The 18,852-nt window shown below is 38.4% G+C and overlaps 1 long non-coding RNA gene across 2 annotated transcripts in view; it reads right to left on the bottom strand.

Annotated features, from left to right (window-relative positions):
- Nucleotides 1-16,252, bottom strand: part of LOC114651959 (uncharacterized) — a 62,049-nt gene extending 45,797 nt beyond the window's left edge. For both annotated transcript variants that reach the window (XR_003716254.2, XR_007934940.1), the window contains exons 1-2: nt 15,700-16,252; nt 15,437-15,593 (exon numbers count right to left, since the gene is read on the bottom strand). This is a non-coding gene — a long non-coding RNA (uncharacterized LOC114651959). The remainder of the gene's footprint in view (nt 1-15,436; nt 15,594-15,699) is intronic.
- Between the last annotated feature and the right edge of the window lie 2,600 nt (nt 16,253-18,852).

An 18,852-nucleotide genomic window follows, 5' to 3' on the forward strand; every position in this document is an offset into this window, starting at 1 on the left:
ATAATAAAAACATTCATTTTGGCTACTTGTAAAAGTTACCTCTTCTTTTTTTATTATTCATTTTTATTCTCTCAGTGACGTTCACGTGGTACAACGAACTTGCCTGTCCCTGTCTGAGTTAATGACATTTATCTCCATTCTTTTCACAAGAGCAGGGATGACCACAGTGGGTGCTGCGGCTGATACCTGCTCAGAACTATTTTTTTTGCACATTAATCAAAGATGCAATATCCCATGACCGCTATCAGACTGGACAAAAGCAGGACCGTAACAACAGACACCTTCTTCACAGTGCTTTCACTGGCTAATAGACTGCTGCACCACAATGCAACTCTGCTTGGCACCATAAGTAAAATAGGACTTCCATCTGCAGCTAAAGTCAATTCAGTATGCAAACAATTCACCACACTAGTGTTTAGATATGGCAGTGTCATGCTGATGGTGTATGCATGACTTGATTTTTATGCATAAAGTCACAAGTAGACTGCAGAGCTTCCTGTGTTTGATCGACACAGGCATGCTTGCAAAGTGCATGTATAATGTAGCAAAATACCACAAAGCAGTCCTTCTTTCTCTGAGTTTATCAGTGTACAAATATCCAGGTATAGTTATTTATTTTTATATTAAATTTTCTGCTAGTACTAGACTCATTTTCTTCAAGGGTGAAATTCAACTGGTTAATATTCCACCTTGGAATAATTTACAGGGGCATTGTACATAATTTCGGGTGTACCAGATAACGGCGTTCCCATATGCAGCTTTAAAACTGCTGTACTTCTGAATGATCAGAAAAACCTACTAAGGTTTTTGGACAACCTGTACTACAATGGGCATCGCTACAGTCATATCCCATAGTTCATTAATCCACATTACTTTCTGACATAGGCCACCCGCCCCCCCAATATTGGTCTGTACACCTGGTGTTTCTAGTGTGATTCTCTGCAGGGTATCATTAGCAACTTCAACCTTTAGGGGTTACTATCTGGTTATCTTTATTGATATGCTGAGATAATCTTCCTTTGCTGTTCTCACCTTATTCTGCAAAATCTTCCTGCATATACTATTAAGTTTAATCCCTCATCACATCTTCATCACTGAATCATGAGTTGTACATTGTAAGATTTGGTTTGGCTTCACTTTAACTTTATTTCTTCTATACTGGCTGTTCTGTTGGCTCTTTTGCAGAGCTCATCACCAACTGTGGAAAGTGCCTCCCTGTGACTAATTTAACGTTTTACTTCTGAAAAAGAGTTCTTGTCTGCCTTTCTTTGATATAGACTTTTTTTTCTAGCCCACTGCATTTTTTTATCACTGCCCTACTTGTCTGCTTCTATGCATGTGTGAAAAATCAGTGACTTAAACACTTGCTACTCTGAAATTAATACAGTCATCTCCTGTAATTAAAAATTCTCACTGTAGTGCTCACTTATGTTCTGGTGTGGTTACCTCACCTAATCTATCTCAGTATAATAACAGGCTTCTGATAGGCCAATAATTAATTATTGCTTTTGTTGCATCAGTAAGTCCTGGCACCTACCCAGTGATGGTTAACATAAATAAAAAATAATAAATATTCATGTTATTTAATTAAAAATGCAGTTCACCTAATTCAAGAAGTAAAAATTGAAATAAATTACAATACATGCATATACTCTTCATCTTTTAATCTGTCACACACTCAGCAATTTATTTCTTAAAGCAAACTATTTTGACTTTTGGTCTTTAAATGAAATTCATTTTACTAACACGTATATTGCCATGTTAGCTATGCTCTGTAAGGGTTATGTGATTAGCATGAGTGAAACGGATCCAGGCATAATACACTTTCACAATAGAAAATGACTCTTGAGACATGGGAAATAACTTCTTTATCAGGGAAGGAGCCAGAGCCCATACAAGAAACTAATAAATCCTGGCTAGGTATAATGGTATTCATTTTGATACACAGCTTGGTATCTGGAACCAAATGCCACATGGGAGAGGCCTCAAATTAATTTAGGGATATTCACACGTCCCCATCTGGGTGGCATTGAGTTGAAATGAGAATGATACCTCAAAGTAACATCAAGTTTTAGCAATGTAACAACTGTTATGTTTTCTCTAAATAAATACTTCATTGTATTTGGATTTCACAGAAGCATTAGGTTCAGTAAGGAAGGGTGTCATTTTCAGACTCTAAAGTTTGAGATGAAGTCTTCAGTTAGCGAGGGTGATAAAAATATCTGGAGAGACATGATTTTGAGTAGTCTGCCTAATCTAATTCCAAGTGATGAATGGTTTTTAGATTTCTGTCATACATGTGGATTATCTACTATATGATAAAACACTAAGGTCTGTGTGTCCAATCCTTCAGAGCATTCTGATTGGTCTGTTTGGTGACATGACAAAAGAGGAAGTATGAATGTGAGATGCACACTGAGGAGTAAAGGCACACACTCAAAGAGTCACTTTCAAAGGCAAAATATAAAGCCGGCCAGGAGACAATAAAGGCGCCTCAAAAATACTGACAGAGTCTGACAAGCAGGCTTGTTGGAAACATGCTCGAGAAAGGAAGCACTGGTGAAGCCAGGTTCAGATACACGCGAATACAGAGGAAAGGTGCTAAAAGTGCACATAGCGCAAGGGTTAGCAAAAATTCTTAAATGAAACTACTACCTGGCTTTGATAGGTACCATGGCTATTCGATAATAAAATTAACAGTTGGAACACACGCTTACTAAAAAGGGTTTCTATCAATGTATTCTAGTTCAAAGGTCAAAGACTGACTGAGGTGGTATGCTGTTGAAACCTGGGTAAGCAGATTTGCTTAGCTCTCAAAAGATCACCACTGGACAGACCTGTAATATCCAAAGTGGTCAACATATGGTGGCTCTGAGGCCAGGGATCTGCACTGGCAATTGGAAGGTTGCCGGTTCGAATCCCGTAAATGCTAAAAAGAGACTCTGCTTTGTTGGGCCCTTGAACAAGGCCCTTAACCTGTAATTGCTGAGTACTTTGAGTAGTGAGAAAAGTGCTACATAAATGCAAAGAATTATTATTATATGCTAGAAATAGCTAATGGATTCTTATGTTTGGGATAGGTTTTAACTTCATCTCCAGAAACTCCAGATTTTACTGAGAGGTCCTGGTAAGCTAAACACATATCATTTGCCTCAGTGGCTAAAACAAAGGCTCATATATATGGGTGTAGGTTCATGAAACCAAAGAAAATTACTTGAGGGTATCTTGAAAGAGGTTATGGAAAGCATTCAGCAATTCAGCAAGGGTGAGAGAAATATTTACATCAACTAGGAATAGTGATGAGATGTCGAATGTACTGTTTTGGGCATTCCTAAACCTACTGCAAATGTTTAATTGGAGGAAGCAGTGCCAGAGTCCTTTATTTGGAACTGGGTGCCTCTCTGTTGCTGAGGTTGCTGTGATGATTGCAAACTCTATAGCTGCAAAGGTGGATGAAATTTGAAATGAATATGTTGGAATCAAGAGTGTTTTGGCCAATATCCCTTTTCAATATTGCATGGAAGGTGGAGAAAGTTCCTTGGATCAATAAGATGTATTCCAGTTATCTATGGATCTTAGTCTTTAGCCTTCCTGAGCAAGCTTGTGGTGAGAACACTACAAATAAGAGTCCTTCTAATAGCTAAATCTCAGATACACTAAAAGCAATGTGAATTCAGTTCTTGCTGTGGAACAATCTGTTTTTCTTGAGTACATTTGCTTTGTGTATCACTCCAAACTTTGTTACAATGCTCTTTTTCCCTATTTTATTTTGTGACACACTAATACTGTGAATTTACAGGTAAACATCACATATAAAACCATAGAAAACTTCACCACCTTTGTCCATTTATTTACTAATAATTTCTCTAATGACTTTGTTAATCATTGTTCTCAAAAATAAACAAAATTGTCTTGGTTTATTTTAAACGTTCAAAATTGTACATTTCCCAAGTTCCTCCATCATCTCCAAATTTTTTTTAACCAGAATTCTCAGGTTCTTGATAATTAAATCCCCTTTTGCATGATTTCCTTTAATATTCTTCGGACTACATATTTACTTTCGGATTTGTTTAACTCATTGTTAACCACATTATAATAGTCTTCTTCACCTTTGGAGGAGTCTTTACCATTGACTGTGACATTATTCATATCTATATGCATTTTATCTGACATTCCATTTCACAAATTTTTGAAACCTCTTATTTGTGATTCTGTTCTTAAGAGGCATGCAGAGTGATTGATATTTAAATGAAAATTTGATATTTTAGGTGAAATGGTTGTTTTCTTGTGCTGACTAAACAGCATTTTAGTTTCTCTCTTTTATTGTGGTTGTTTCTTGAGAGTTTCAATACAAAGCATCAATTAAATTAAATCAGCCTTTTTCACATGTAAGTCTTGTCATGTGTAACATCACAAACGCCACCTTGTAAATTTAGGCTGACAGCTCATAGTGCTGATGAGTGTTTTTCCAAAAAAAAAAATTTAAAAGGATTGTTTTAAGGTGGAAGGATCCTGGGGTGAACTCTATTTTCACTTTCAGACTATTTATTACAATTACCTGAAGAGAGTGTCCCAAATCCCAACTCTAGCCCTTGTACATTTACAGTTACCAGAATGTTAGAAAGATGCAGCTGCAATCTGCAGCTCTACTTATGATTACTATGAAGGTTGATTTCTACTGTGGTGTAATACTTGCCTCTTTATCTTATATTGAGGAATCCAAGCAAGAAGCTGGAGCATCAAAACAAGCAATATAGAAGGTTTACACTTTTAATCAGGCATTATAGATTAATATTCTCTAATATAAGATTCCTGATTTGCATAAAGAGAGACAAAGTAAAATGAGTGTGACAAATTATACCAAATGCACCCTGGATGGATAGCAGCTCAGCTTACTAAGTATATAGGTACTCAATGTTCTTAGATTGCTAGGTAGTTCTTTGCAATAAGCTGATTAACCACCTGAACCAGCATGGTCTCTGAATGAAATGATGGAGTGAATTTAAGCTATTCTTGTGGTTCCATGACACATCTCCTGGACAAATGTAATGTTGAGTTGTAGGAGCCGATTCCTCTCTCATGTTCAGGCTTTGTCCTCTACAAGTAATCCTGGCTAGGCATGACAGACTTACAATCTTGATTGTCCTACCAACTCAATGTTTTGCTTGTAGCCCTGAGCTAGGGCAAACTTGTTTCTTGTCTTTACAGACTCAACGCTTGTGACCAATATGAATTTACAGTATACGTTAACATTTTTCTACTGATTAATACAAGTTTTTTGAAAAAAAAAAGATTGTTTCATTTTCAATGTGCTCTGATTGAGCCAACTGTGTTTTTTTGCTTTGCAGGCAGTTTGTTTTTCCTTTGGGACTCCTAAAGAAGGTCCTCTCTTCCTAGGCAATGTCTATTCAGCCTTTTCTATGTTAACTAATGTCTTATTTTAATTTCTTATTTTGTCTTTTATTTTTCTTTTCTTCAGTATGTAAAGCACTTTGAGCTACTTTTTGTATGAAAATGTGCTATATAAATAAATGTTGTTGTTGTTAACTTCATAAGAATGGGCAATGTGCAGGGGCCTCATATATAGACAGACAGACAGACAGACAGACAGACAGACAGACAGACAGACAGACAGACAGACAGATAGATAGATAGATAGATAGATAGATAGATAGATAGATAGATAGATAGATAGATAGATAGATAGATAGATACTTTATTAATCCCAATGGGAAATTCACATTCTTCAGCAGCAGCATACTGATACAATAAATAATATTAAATTAAAGAATGATAATAATGTATAATGTTAAATGTTAACGTTTACCCCCCCGGGTGGAATTAAAGAGTCGCATAGTTTGGGGGAGGAACGATCTCCTCAATCTGTCAGTGGAGCAGGACAGTGACAGCAGTCTGTCGCTGAAGCTGCTCTTCTGTCTGGAGATGATACTATTAAGTGGATGCAGTGGATTCTCCATAATTGATAGGAGCCTGCTGAGCGCCCTTCGCTCTGCCACAGATGTTAAACTGTCCAGCTCCATGCCAACAATAGAGCTTGCCTTCCTCACCAGTTTGTCCAGGCGTGAGGCGTCTTTCCTCTTAATGCTGCCTCCCCAGCACATCACTGCGTAGAAGAAGGCGCTCGCCACAACTGTCTGATAGAACATCTGCAGCATCTTATTGCAGATGTTGAAGGACGCCAGCCTTCTAAGGTAGTATAACCGGCTCTGTCCTTTCTTGCACAGCGCATCAGTATTGGCAGTCCAGTCTAATTTATCATCCAGCTGCACTCCCAGATATTTATAGGTCTGCACCATCTTCACACAGTCACCTTTGATGATCACTGGGTCTATGAGGGGTCTGGGCCTCCTAAAATCCACCACCAGCTCCTTGGTTTTGCTGGTGTTCAGGTGTAGGTGGTTTGAGTCGCACCATTTAACAAAGTCATTGATTAGGTCCCTATACTCCTCCTCCATCCCATTCCTGATGCAGCCCACGATAGCAGTGTCATCAGCGAACTTTTGCACATGGCAGGACTCCGAGTTGTATTGGAAGTCTGATGTATATAGGCTGAACAGGACCGGAGAAAGTACAGTCCCCTGTGGCACTCCTGTGTTGCTGACCACAATGTCAGACGTGCAGTTCCCAAGACACACATACTGAGGTCTGTCTTTAAGATAGTCCACGATCCATGCCACTAGGTATGAATCTAATCCCATCTCTGTCAGCTTGTCCCTAAGGAGCAGAGGTTGGATTGTGTTGAAGGCACTAGAGAAGTCTAGAAACATAATTCTTACAGCACCACTGCCTCTGTCCAAGTGAGAGAGGGATCGGTGTAGCATATAGATGATGGCATCCTCCGCTCCCACCTTCTCCTGATATGCAAACTGCAGAGGGTCAAGGGCGTGTTGAACCTGTGGCCTCAGGTGGTGAAGCAGCAGCCTCTCCATGGTCTTCATCACATGTGATGTCAGAGCAACAGGCCGAAAGTCATTCAGCTCACTAGGACGTGATACCTTTGGGACTGGGGTGATACAAGATGTTTTCCAAAACCTCGGGACTCTCCCCTGTTCCAGGCTCAGGTTGAAGATGCGCTGTAGAGGACCCCCCAGCTCCGATGCACAGACCTTCAGCAGTCGTGGTGATACTCCATCTGGACCCGCTGCTTTGCTGGCACAAAGTCTCCTCAGCTCTCTGCTCACTTGCGCTGTTGTAATTATGGGTGGGGATGTCTTTCCTATGCTGGTATCAGCAGAAGGATGTGTGGAGGGTGCAATACACCGAGTGAGAGTGGGTTAGGGTGGTCAAACCTGTTAAAGAAGTTGTTCATTTGGTTTGCTCTCTTCCCGTCTCTCTCGATGGTGGTACCCCGCTTCGAGCTGCAGCCCAGTGATGATCTTCATCCCATCCCACACTTCCTTCATGCTGTTATTCTGCAACTTCTGCTCCAGCTTTCTCCTGTACTGTTCCTTCGCCGCCCTGAGCTGGACTCGGAGTTCCTTCTGCACGCGCTTGAGCTCATGCTGATCACAGTCTTTAAAAGCCCTTTTCTTCTGGTTCAAAAGGCCCTTGATGTCACTTGTAATCCATGGCTTGTTGTTAGCATAGCAGCGTACAGTTCTTACTGGAACTATATGACGGCGTGTCTAGAATTCACACTAAAACATATCTTACAGACAAAAGTGGTAATGTGCGCACACACAAAAAAATCCAGATGCATAAATCTTGTGCGTATGCCAAGTTCCATGCACTTCCCCTTTACAAATCCCAATGAATGTGAAATTTAATGCACATGCATGCACCTACAGCCCCATCCTGACTACTCCCAGAATTCTGCATATTTAAAAAAAAAAGATTGTTTCATTTTCAGTGTGCTCTTATTGAGCCAGCTGTGTTTTTTACATTGCAGGCAGTTTGTTTTTCCTTTAGGACTCCTAGGAAATGTCTATTCAACTGTTCTAGTGCCTTAACTTCATAAGAATGGGCAATGTCCAGGGGCCTCATATATGACGGCATGTCTAGAATTCACACTACAGCATGGCATACAGACAAAAGTGGAAATGTGCGTAGACACAAAAAAACCCAGATGCACAAATCTGTGCGTATGCCAAGTTCCATGCACTTCCCCTTTGCAAATCCCAATGAACATGAAATTTAACGCACATGCACACACCTACAGCCCCGCCCTGTCTCCTCCCAGAATTTTGCATATTTTAATATGCAAATCAATATATCACCTTCCGTTCAGTGTTTGGTTAAAAAACAATGGAAAAGGCACGTGAAATAAAGAAGAATTTCACCAAATGCGAAGTGGAGGCAAGGAAAAATTTACTATTTTTTGGCTTATGCCATGGTATAAGCAACAAAAACATGGTGAATACACTCAAAAGTTCAAGTTCAGAAATTTGCACAGTTCCCAAAAGAAAAAACAAGTAGTCATATATCACAGTCGACATGAAAAGGTGAGTTGCAGGCCACTATCTGTTTATTCTGTTTCAGACAATATTACAAAAACTGACCACGGTGTGATGCTTAGGCGGTGATGGTGCTGCTTTGCCGAGCACATCTTTTGGCTGTGTACTGACGGATGGTGTTCTTAGTCACAAAATGCAATAGTGGATGCTGTAAGAGATGTGGCCAATGAACTAAGGAATAAAAGGGCAATACTATGTTATATTGACCACAAATTAAATGAATTGGTTAAAAAATAAATGCTGCATCTGATTACCCATTTTTAAGTTCTGCTAATTACATTCAAATGAAGTTGTAATGCTGTCTGATCTTTCTGGTCATTGGGTGGGTCAGGGTCAGGTTCATAGTAGCGCATCTCTTCAGTTACATGCTTGCACACTGTGACACACTTTCTGTGCACTATAGAGCAGCACATTAAAAGAGTGGAAATGCTTTTTATTTACATAAGCAATTTCATTCTCTGAAGGTGCCTTTATAGTGTAGCAACAGTACTGAGGGCCACACTCTTTTCTCTTTACTTTGAGTTGACTCGCTATCCTTAAAAGGGATGCTTGCGTTTTGCTGTAATAGTTTGAAAAAGCACCTGTGACTCTACGGAGCTGCCATTTTTATAGGTTCTGTAGCTACATATGTAAAGTCAGCTTATTCTTTTGGCGATTCATCCCAGGCTGATGTAACTTCTCCAGCATCGTTGCAATAGCAATGTGAGTGCAGCTGACTGCTCCAATTTAATTTTGAAAACCGGGTGTTGCTGTGAATTGCGGTTTTATGTTTTCCAGTTCAACCACAGTGTAAGAAAATCATATATTTGGGTGATAAGCAGATAATAACATCCTATACAGCTGACATGGCTCGACTCAATGATGTTTGTGAAACACCCACTCGTCAGCAAGTTCACATTGAAATGCTCCTGTGTCTAAAAACCAGAGAGTGGGCAGAACTTGCAAAGGAGCAGGTACAGCACAATTTCTCAAAGTCTGCCTATGTAAAGCTGGCACCAGTTCAGCACACAGCTCTGAGAGGATAGCTCTTGGAAAAAAAAATCAACTTAGAAGCCAGTCATCATCATCACCTGTAAATATGCGAACTTTTCTAATTCTTTAATTTGAGATGTCTTCTAATAAAGCTAAAGCAGCCATGGTAGTTGGAATAGTTTGGCCATTCCATTCACCATTATATTGTTACAGAATGATTACAATCAAGTAAATTACATTTGTAAATGAAATGCAGTTAATTTCGGTACATTTGATAAAAGCTGCATCATAGATGTGAATCTAAAAAAGAAAAGCAGATCACAGAAACAATAGCACTGCTTTGATGCTGGGTGCCGCCAGTTTGCAAATCCATGCAAAATAGTTCGTACACAAGGGTGATCCCTACCATGAAAATGGGAGTGGCTTTACGCCAAGTTTAGTTTTTATACATTTTGAAGTGAATGTAGTAAAGCATGTACCTTATGTAACATTTTGTCCCCAAGTCTTGTTAATCTGTGAATCCTCACAGGCAGCAATGATTTGTGTTTCCTAACTTGTCTGTTCCTGACTTATATTTATCTGTCTGTAGTGCAGTTTAACTCCACCTTCCACTAGCATTTTCACTTTAGTTGTGTGTAATCTGTTGATCATCAGCTAAACAACTTATGTTTCTACATATTAAGGCAATTTGCATCATTCATGTTGGTTGTCTGAAAAGCCTTTCCACATTCTTCAAGAATTTTTTATTTTTTTCCACTGTGGATATAATTTTGAAGGATATTTACATTAAGGTATAGGCACTGTGATCATAAATTTGTATGACAAGCATGGGAATTCCAGGTGAGTTTTAGTGCCTTTCCAGCTGTTTTTGTTTTGGCTTTGTGTTCATTTTGGACTTTGACTACGTGTCACCATTGTTAATGATGAGATTTTTGTGCACTTCAGGTATGGGCCTCCATGATACATGTATGGTGTGTGATGTTATACACACTGTATTCTAAATGTATGCTTCTGGTACTTTGGAAGAAAAACATTTATTTTGTTTATGACAAATTAATGTTACACAATCCCAAAACAACATCTACTTTTCTCCTTCTGCTCATGTTGAGCTTCTCATTTTTTTCTTTCCTGCCTGGTGATGATTTTTGTAATTTGGTTACTGGAGTTGATCCTTATTTCACAAAGCAGGTCATATTCAGTTCTGTTGAGCTAACTGAGCAACTTTTTTTGGTGTTCCGTTTGTATTTCTTACCAGCTAGACTATTTACTTTCTTCTGTTTAGATGCACACACTTTAAAGTCAGGCCAGCCAATATCCATGGCTGCTATTGACCTTGTTCCAGTCTTGTATATGCAGTATACTAGCTTCCATTGATTTTATTTCAACCTCTGCTTTTTTGGAGGCATGATTATGTCATACCTTTAAGTACCTGGATTCTCTTATCTAGGCATAACATTAAGGATCTTGAGAAGATTTTTCCCCCTTTTTACTTGTTAACATGTTATGGCTATATAACAATTGTCAAACTAATAGTGAACCTTCTTGGAGTTTACTGTTGTCTATTTCGATCATTGTATAGTGTATAAATTTGTATGGTGTATAGAACTTTTGGTGTAGATTTTTTACTTTTATGTAGTGCATACTCTCTCAAATATCATTATGGTAATGGGCTACGTGATAACAGTGCAAAAATACTTTAGCATCATATTGACAGAAGAAATCAAAGAAGAAGAAGAAGAAGAAACCTTCTAGTTCAGCTTTGTAAATGAGTTAATTCTTGCTTCCTAGGTTCTTTTTCAGTTAACACGTTCTTTAAAAATGTAAGGACTAATTTTGAAGTAGCATGTCTTTTATACTGTGATACACGATACTTAGTGTAAAGATCGATACATTTGATTTTTCATAATACTTTAATGATAAATTCACTAAAATGAACCATGTACTGTGGGACAAAGATTTGTGCCTGCTGCAGTGATGGCAATAAGGCTTCTGGAAATTTAACATAATTGTCCAACAAGGGATTGGTGACCTTAATGACCTGCGTCTGTTAGCCACATGTTTTCATTCAAGAATAATGTATCGATGGACTTTATTTTCCTACCCTCTAAACATATGGTTCTTAGTAACCATAAAAAGCTACTTTGTTCCTTTACTTGGTGTAGCCAGCTCATTCCATAGCCTTTCCTGGAATTGGATGCAAGGCACAAACCAACTCTGACAGGAGGACAGTCTTTTCTAGGCCACATGCACACACATACATCCACTTATACAGGGCCAATTTATTTTTTTCAGTCAACCTTACTAATATGACTTTGAGATTTTACAGAAAAACTAATGCATGTGGAAAAAAAACACACATGCGTGAGAAGTAGGTGCAACCTCCTCACTGGCTGGGATTCAAAATCTGTGTTGTGGAGTGGAAGGCAGCATTGCTAACCATTTAGCCACTCTTAGTTACTTTGTGGTTTTGAATTCCAATACTGATTGATGCTTTTGTATTTAATGACCTGTTCAGAATTCAGAGTTATATAATAATGTGAAGTGTATAATTATAAAAATAAGACTTGTGGTTGCTAGCAAATTGCTACTTTTTTTTACCTTTTCGTACTGTACTCATTTCTAGCAAAGCAGGCATGGTATGAAAACTATCACAGAAATATCTCTCTTTTGGTGTGCTTTGTGGTTCTTAGAAAAAATATTAATGAAGTGATGTTGCTTTCCCTTTAATAGACCAGGATAAACAAATAATGGTTCAATGATTTTTCACCCAGATGAACATTTTTTTGATCCCCTGTCAGTATCTCAGATTAAATCAGTTGACTCTTAAAGGGACACCACTTGATGACGCCATTGGGAGTCTTTATTTCCTATTGATAAAGGATGGTATTTAACAAAAACAACTAAGATTTCAGATAAATATAGGGTTAAAGGTTGGTGCGATAATTGGAGACCAAACAATCTAATGAAACATAAATACAACTGTTAAATTAGACCATGCTTGTCATGAATATTAAATGTAACTTCAATGCCTTTAAGCAAGACAAAGCAAAGTTGCTTTGCTTAAATAACTTTAAATATGTGGCTTCTCACATTGCTCTTTTCAAGGAGTCCTTTAGGTGATGTGGGTGAAAGAAAGTTAAAACAGTTTAAGAGCACAATAATGTTTGTGTACTTTTGTTCCCTTTCATCTGTTTTTAATTTCACAATATAATAGATAAATACCCTCATGTTGAATAGCTGCTCCTAGCTCTTTTGTTTTTAATGCTTCACAATTGCAGTTTATTTAGCAGAATTAATTACCGTTTATGCCTGACAACCTGTTTTGATGGGGAAGGCAAAGTTTGGTGGGGAGGGCAAAGCTGCACATTGTGTATCTTGTAATCTTTCTGAAATGAAAATTCATGCTGACCTCTGGTCACCTAGTGAGGTTTTTTTTTTTTAATTACACATTAAAGACAGAAGAGACTAAAAGGTTTGCTACATATGGATTTCAATTCTGTGTTTGACAGCTGGCATCATTGTTTATCTTTTATGTGTGAACTTTAATTTGTTTAAAAAGAAAAACATTCTTTTTTAAGACTAAGCTCCAGACTAATAAGAAACAAAAGTACAATTTCATTTTGTCATGATGACTCATAATTTGAAAACCAAATGCATTATCATAAATTACATAGAGTGGAACTGAGCTGTAGGGCCAACTTCTTATAATTTTGACATCTTCAAAACCACTACTTCCACACATCCCACTGTGGTGCCTTTAATTGGCCTAAAATGCATGGTTAAAGGTCATAGAATAAGACTAATGGAATTTTTCCCTTATATAAACCTAAAATGAAACATACTGTATATTAAACAGACAGATAATATTAGTTCCATATTATATCCATGTTCATGTTGAGTAAGGTCAATGATGCTATTGCACATGCAGCAAAAGCAGAAGGGTAAGACTTTTGTATAGTTTCCTGTTAAATCAAGAAATTCTGCAGTGCACAGTTTATCATAATTGTCTGCACATTTATCCCCATAAGCTTCCTTATTTCATTACATGATCACAGAATGTCACAACTTATCACAGCACCATTAGTTGATTAGTTGATAGGGAGAAACCAAACCACCTATGTAGATCTGGAGATCAACTTTGCTTTCCTTAGTGCCTCTATATTTGTACTCTTTCCAGTAAATACTTTCACCAGAAAACTCTATTTCAAAGATATCCTTCAATATAAAAGAGCAGACATTTAGACATTCTTCTAGGGCACTTCCTTTATCAGTGTTATTATTCACTTTCACAACAGCTTTGGTTCTGGGTGGAGTTCCTATCCACTGCAAGGCATATTCATGTATGCCCCCCTACTTACACATACCTGGATAATACAGAATAGCTAATTGTACTGCTACCCAGGGAGGCTACTAAGCCCAGTGGAGCCACAGGATCAGAACACCACTATAGTAAAAACAGTAGTGCATAATATACTTAAGAGAAATATTTTGGGGTTCCGTAACTAACAGTTGTCCTGATAACCCACTCACCACATGTCCCAGATCAGTACTCAATGAAAAGCAGTAAGAAATGAAAATGCATATTTACATATTCACAGACAGAACAATAACTTCAGACATAACAAAAAACAACAAATTCATTACTACATTAAAGTCAGAAATTAATTTATCGCTGTATATAACCCATTTCATACAACCATATGTGAGCTGTTTGTGCTGATCAACACAGTTATAAAACAAAAGACACTGATGGACAGGTGTGAAGGAATTTAAGGTGGGCCAGGATTACGAGTCTTTTTGTAGGCTTCAGGGATTCTAGTGTTAACTGATAATCTCTGATTGTGTCCAGGGATTCAAACAGTCACCATGTTATATGAAATGAAGTAGACATGTGTTCTGCGAGGTGTGGTCATGTAATCTATTTTATCAAAATAATCTGGAAGCATGGTCAGATCATGAGTTCTTCTTATCAGAATTTCTCAAATTCTCTCTTTCTATTTACGTAATTCTGTTTATCTCTTTCCACAATATTTGGCTGTTTTCTTTTTGTGTACTTGTCCATTTTACTTTTGTTTGTTTGTTTGTTTATAGAATTTCATTCTTTTTTGGTATAGTTGTATTCTTACTATACATATCTGTGAGCACAAGAGACAAAATTTTCATAGTTTCTAATTAGAAAGATTTAGTGACAAGGAGAAATGTAGTGTGGTGAGTGCCATATAAGCCCTGTGCCAAACCTTACAAAGAAAAAACTACAGTAAACCTTAGGGTGTAGCCTGCATGGATTTAATTTACCTGTTAATGGGATTAGAAGAAAAACTATGTTCAAGTAAGATTAGAACTCACAACAAAACTGGGAACAAGAAAAAATAAATTCAAGTGCTGTCTTAAACACTGCAGAACCCTACAGTGCTCACAATAATTAGTTATATAAACAGTAATGTGAACACAGATACAATTGTCATATAAATCATTACATTAAGCAATCGTAGCAGTTCACACATCTAGTCCTGTACATGTTTTTTTCTACTTCTTTATATAGCTGTTTTTTTCCTAATTACCACTGAGCTTGTCTAACATTCCAAATACAGTATTTATTTACATTCTTTTTACCTTTCTCATTAAGACTTTATATTTCCTCCCAATAGTTGCATTGTAGACAAGTGAACTAACAAGGTAGTTGTTTGTTATGTAATTTCCCCTCAGAGTTAAATATAAATAAGTCTGCTTTGGTAAGTTGTTAAAACTTTATCACATTTGGTCAGAAAAGAGAGCACAGATTATTACGAATTAATAAATGTTCCACAATTAAAGCCTGTAAAATTCTAAGTACACCTGGCGTAAGATTGGCTTTTTTTCTGTTTGTTGTAACTATCACTAACATGATGAATAACGGCAGAGTTTTGGTAGCTTATTTGCACAGCTTAACATCTAACTTTGACTGACAAAAGGTTTCTTTTTCAAAGCACCAAATTTGAAAAAAACATTACTGTCATTTTTTCTGCTGTCAATGTTTTGATCTCGCTATTACGTGGTAATAGATATTCAGGCAGCTAAACTCCTCCCTTCATCAATATAACGACCCAGAGACAGACTTGACACGAGGTGTACAGATCTCCAGTTTATTAATAAAGAGCAGGTGTAAAACTACAAGTAAAGAAATATAATATTTAGCATCAAATAACAGTTTGATAACAGATTTAAACTATAAGTAGCAGTACAGAACGGTAACATTTTACAAATATAAACTTACCAGCTATGCTACCATAGAATTAAACAGGCAGGATGAACTTCGCTGTATGTGTTTGTGGCAGAAACATTACCTATGTCGGGAACGCCCCAGTCTAAGGCGGCTCAGGAAGGACAAACATTGCAAAGCATGCATATCTGAACACAACAACAGCCCACAAATGGAAATGGTCGATAATTAAGCACTTTACCCTTTCCAACAAACATGACACTCCCCACCTGATATCGAAGATATCATCCTCAACAACTATGATGAAATAAGAAGAACAAGTTCAGATATAGGCCTATTGTAAAGTCTGGTCTCATTATCTCTACAAACCTTAACCTCCACTTTACGAACTCTACCATCCTCACTAGGAAACACTTTAGTCACCAGTCCAAGAGGCCAATCATTCCTTTTAGATTGATAATTCCGCACTAGAACCACATCTCCAGATTTTAGATTTGGCCTTCCAGATTGCCATTTACTGCGCGGCTGCAGAGTGGAGAGGTACTGTTTTCTCCATTTGTCCCAAAAGACATTAGCCAAACACTGCACTTGTCTCCAATGGCGCTTGAACAAGTCTTTCGTATTGAAGTCACCAGGAGGAGCCTCAATCAGGCCAATTTTTTGGGTGAGCAGTGTGGAAGGAGTTAGAGGCTGTGGATCCTCTGGGTCATCAGACATTAATGTCAAGGGTCTGGCATTCATAATAGCCATTACTTCAGCCATGAAAGTTACAAGAGAATCATGAGTGAGTCCCTGCTTGTAAAAATATGGAATCGAGTATTCTCTGGGCTATACCTATCATGCGCTCCCACACCCCTCCCATGTGTGAAGAATGTGGAGGGTTAAATGTCCAGGTACAACCTTGCTCAGACAAGTATCACTCAATGCAGTCAATATCGAGGTTTGATGCAATTCTTAGCTCTTTACAAGCTCCAATAAAATTAGTCCCTCTATCAGAGCGGATTCTTTTAACTGCACCCCTAACAGATATGAACCGCCGGAAAGCATTGATGAAGCTTGAGGTGTCCATGGATTCAATCACCTCTATGTGGACAGCCCTGATACTCATACAAGTAAATATGACTGCCCAGCGTTTACTGTTCACCGGACCTCCTCTAGTGTGACGTGAGGCAACAATCCAAGGACCAAACACATCGAGCCCTACATTAGAAAAGGGAGGTTCCATACTAAGCCGGCCAGAAGGTAAGTCAGCCATCTTCTGAGTTTGGAAAACTCCACGAAGTTTTTTGCAGATGACACATTTAAATACGATGATACTTATGACTCTTTTTGCACCTATGATCCATATACCAGCAACACGTAGAGTTCCTTCTGTAAACGGACGCCCTTGATGTTTAGTCTGCTCATGGTAATGGTACACTAACAAAGGGGCAATGTGATGACTTCCAGGGATTAAAAGAGGGTTCTTTTCTTCAAGAGTAAACTTAGCTTCCTTAATGCGACCTCCGACTCTGAGCATTTCTTTTTCATCTATGAAAGGATCGAGTTTTCTTAGAGCACCTGAATATGGGAATGGCTTCTCCGTTTCTGAGACACTGCAACTCTTTAGCATACGTCTCTTGCTGTACAGTGTGGATGATAATATCCCTTGACTGTTTAAGCTCTTGTACTGTGTGTGCTCTCTTACAGTAATGCCATCCCTTACAGCTGCTCTTACCTGCAGCAGAAGCTTTGAAGAGCTGAACTATATGAAGAAGGCTGGCAACAGCACGGACCAAGGATTTCCAAGTTGAGAATTTTTCAAAACGATGTGACCCGAGAGTCTGGGTTGAGGTGGTGGTATTGAATACTGATACTTCAGGGCAGATTTCCATATCAGAGCCCGGGTTGACTAGCTCAAATGTTTCACGCATTGCAGTGTATTGCTCCACCTTTGCCAATGAAGCAGGTCCAGTAAGCCAAGTGGTATCTTTCAACTGACTAGCTGAGACTGTTCTTGTGGTGTGATCAGCTGGGTTTAAGTCAGTAGGTACATAATGCCACTGCTTTGGATGTATGGACTTCCGAATCCGTAAAACCCTGTTATTAACATATACATAGAATCTCCTTGTCTCATTGTGAATGTAGCCTAACACTACCTTGCTGTCTGTGTAAAATTCAGTCTCTTCAAGTTCAACATCTATTTCTGATGAAATGAGCTCTGCCATTTCTACTGCTAACACTGCAGCACAGAGCTCTAGTCTTGGTACAGTGATTTCGGGATGTGGAGCTAACTTTGCTCTTCCCATAACAAACCCTATGTTACATTGTCCTTTAAGGTTTACGGTTTTAATGTATGCTACAGCAGCTATTGAATTAATGGAAGCATCAGAGAAGACACAGAGTTTCCTAGTTTGTATTTCCTCTTGGGGAATAAAGGAATATGAGCGCGGGACTTGGAGGTCTGACAGAGCTTTCAGAGAGTTTCTCCACCCCTCCCACAAGCTTTCTTTGTCTGGAGACAGTGGGCAGTCCCAATCACTTGACTCTGTAGTCAGTTCCCGGAGTATTGCTTTGCCCCGAATAGTGACTGGAGCAGCAAACCCTAGGGGGTCGTATAAACTATTGATGGTAGACAAACACCTCGGCGAGTAAAGGGTTTCTCCTCATTGTTGACTTTAAATTCAAAGGTGTCAGTTTTTAAATTCCAGATCAGACCAAGACTGTGCTGTATTGGCAATGTGTTTGCTCCTAGGTCTAAATCCTTCAGGTTGCTCACCTAGTCTCTAGATGGAAAGGCCTTAATAACATCCAAACTGTTAGAAGCAATCTTGTGCAACCTAAGGTTTGAACAAGCAAGCATGTCTTGTGTTCTTTTCAGCAAGCTGACAGCAGCTTCAACAGAGAGCAAAGACTTTAGTCCGTCGTCCATATAAAAATCTCTCTCAACAAATTGCTTAACGTCCTTTCCATATTGTGCTTCACCTTCCTGTGCACACCGATTGAGGCCATAAATTGCAATTGCAGGTGAAGGACTGTTTCCAAATACATGTACTATCATTCGATATTCTATTATGCCTTCGGAGGGATCATTATCCTTAAACCAGAAGAACCTTAAGAAGTTCCTGTCTTCTTCTCTGACAAGGAAACAATGGAACATTTGCTGAATATTGGCTATAAAGGCGATAGAATCTTTGCGAAATCGGATAAGCACCCCGAGAAGTTTAT

This window comes from Erpetoichthys calabaricus, chromosome 5, assembly GCF_900747795.2.
Source record: "Erpetoichthys calabaricus chromosome 5, fErpCal1.3, whole genome shotgun sequence".
In the NCBI taxonomy this organism is placed as follows: domain Eukaryota; kingdom Metazoa; phylum Chordata; class Cladistia; order Polypteriformes; family Polypteridae; genus Erpetoichthys; species Erpetoichthys calabaricus.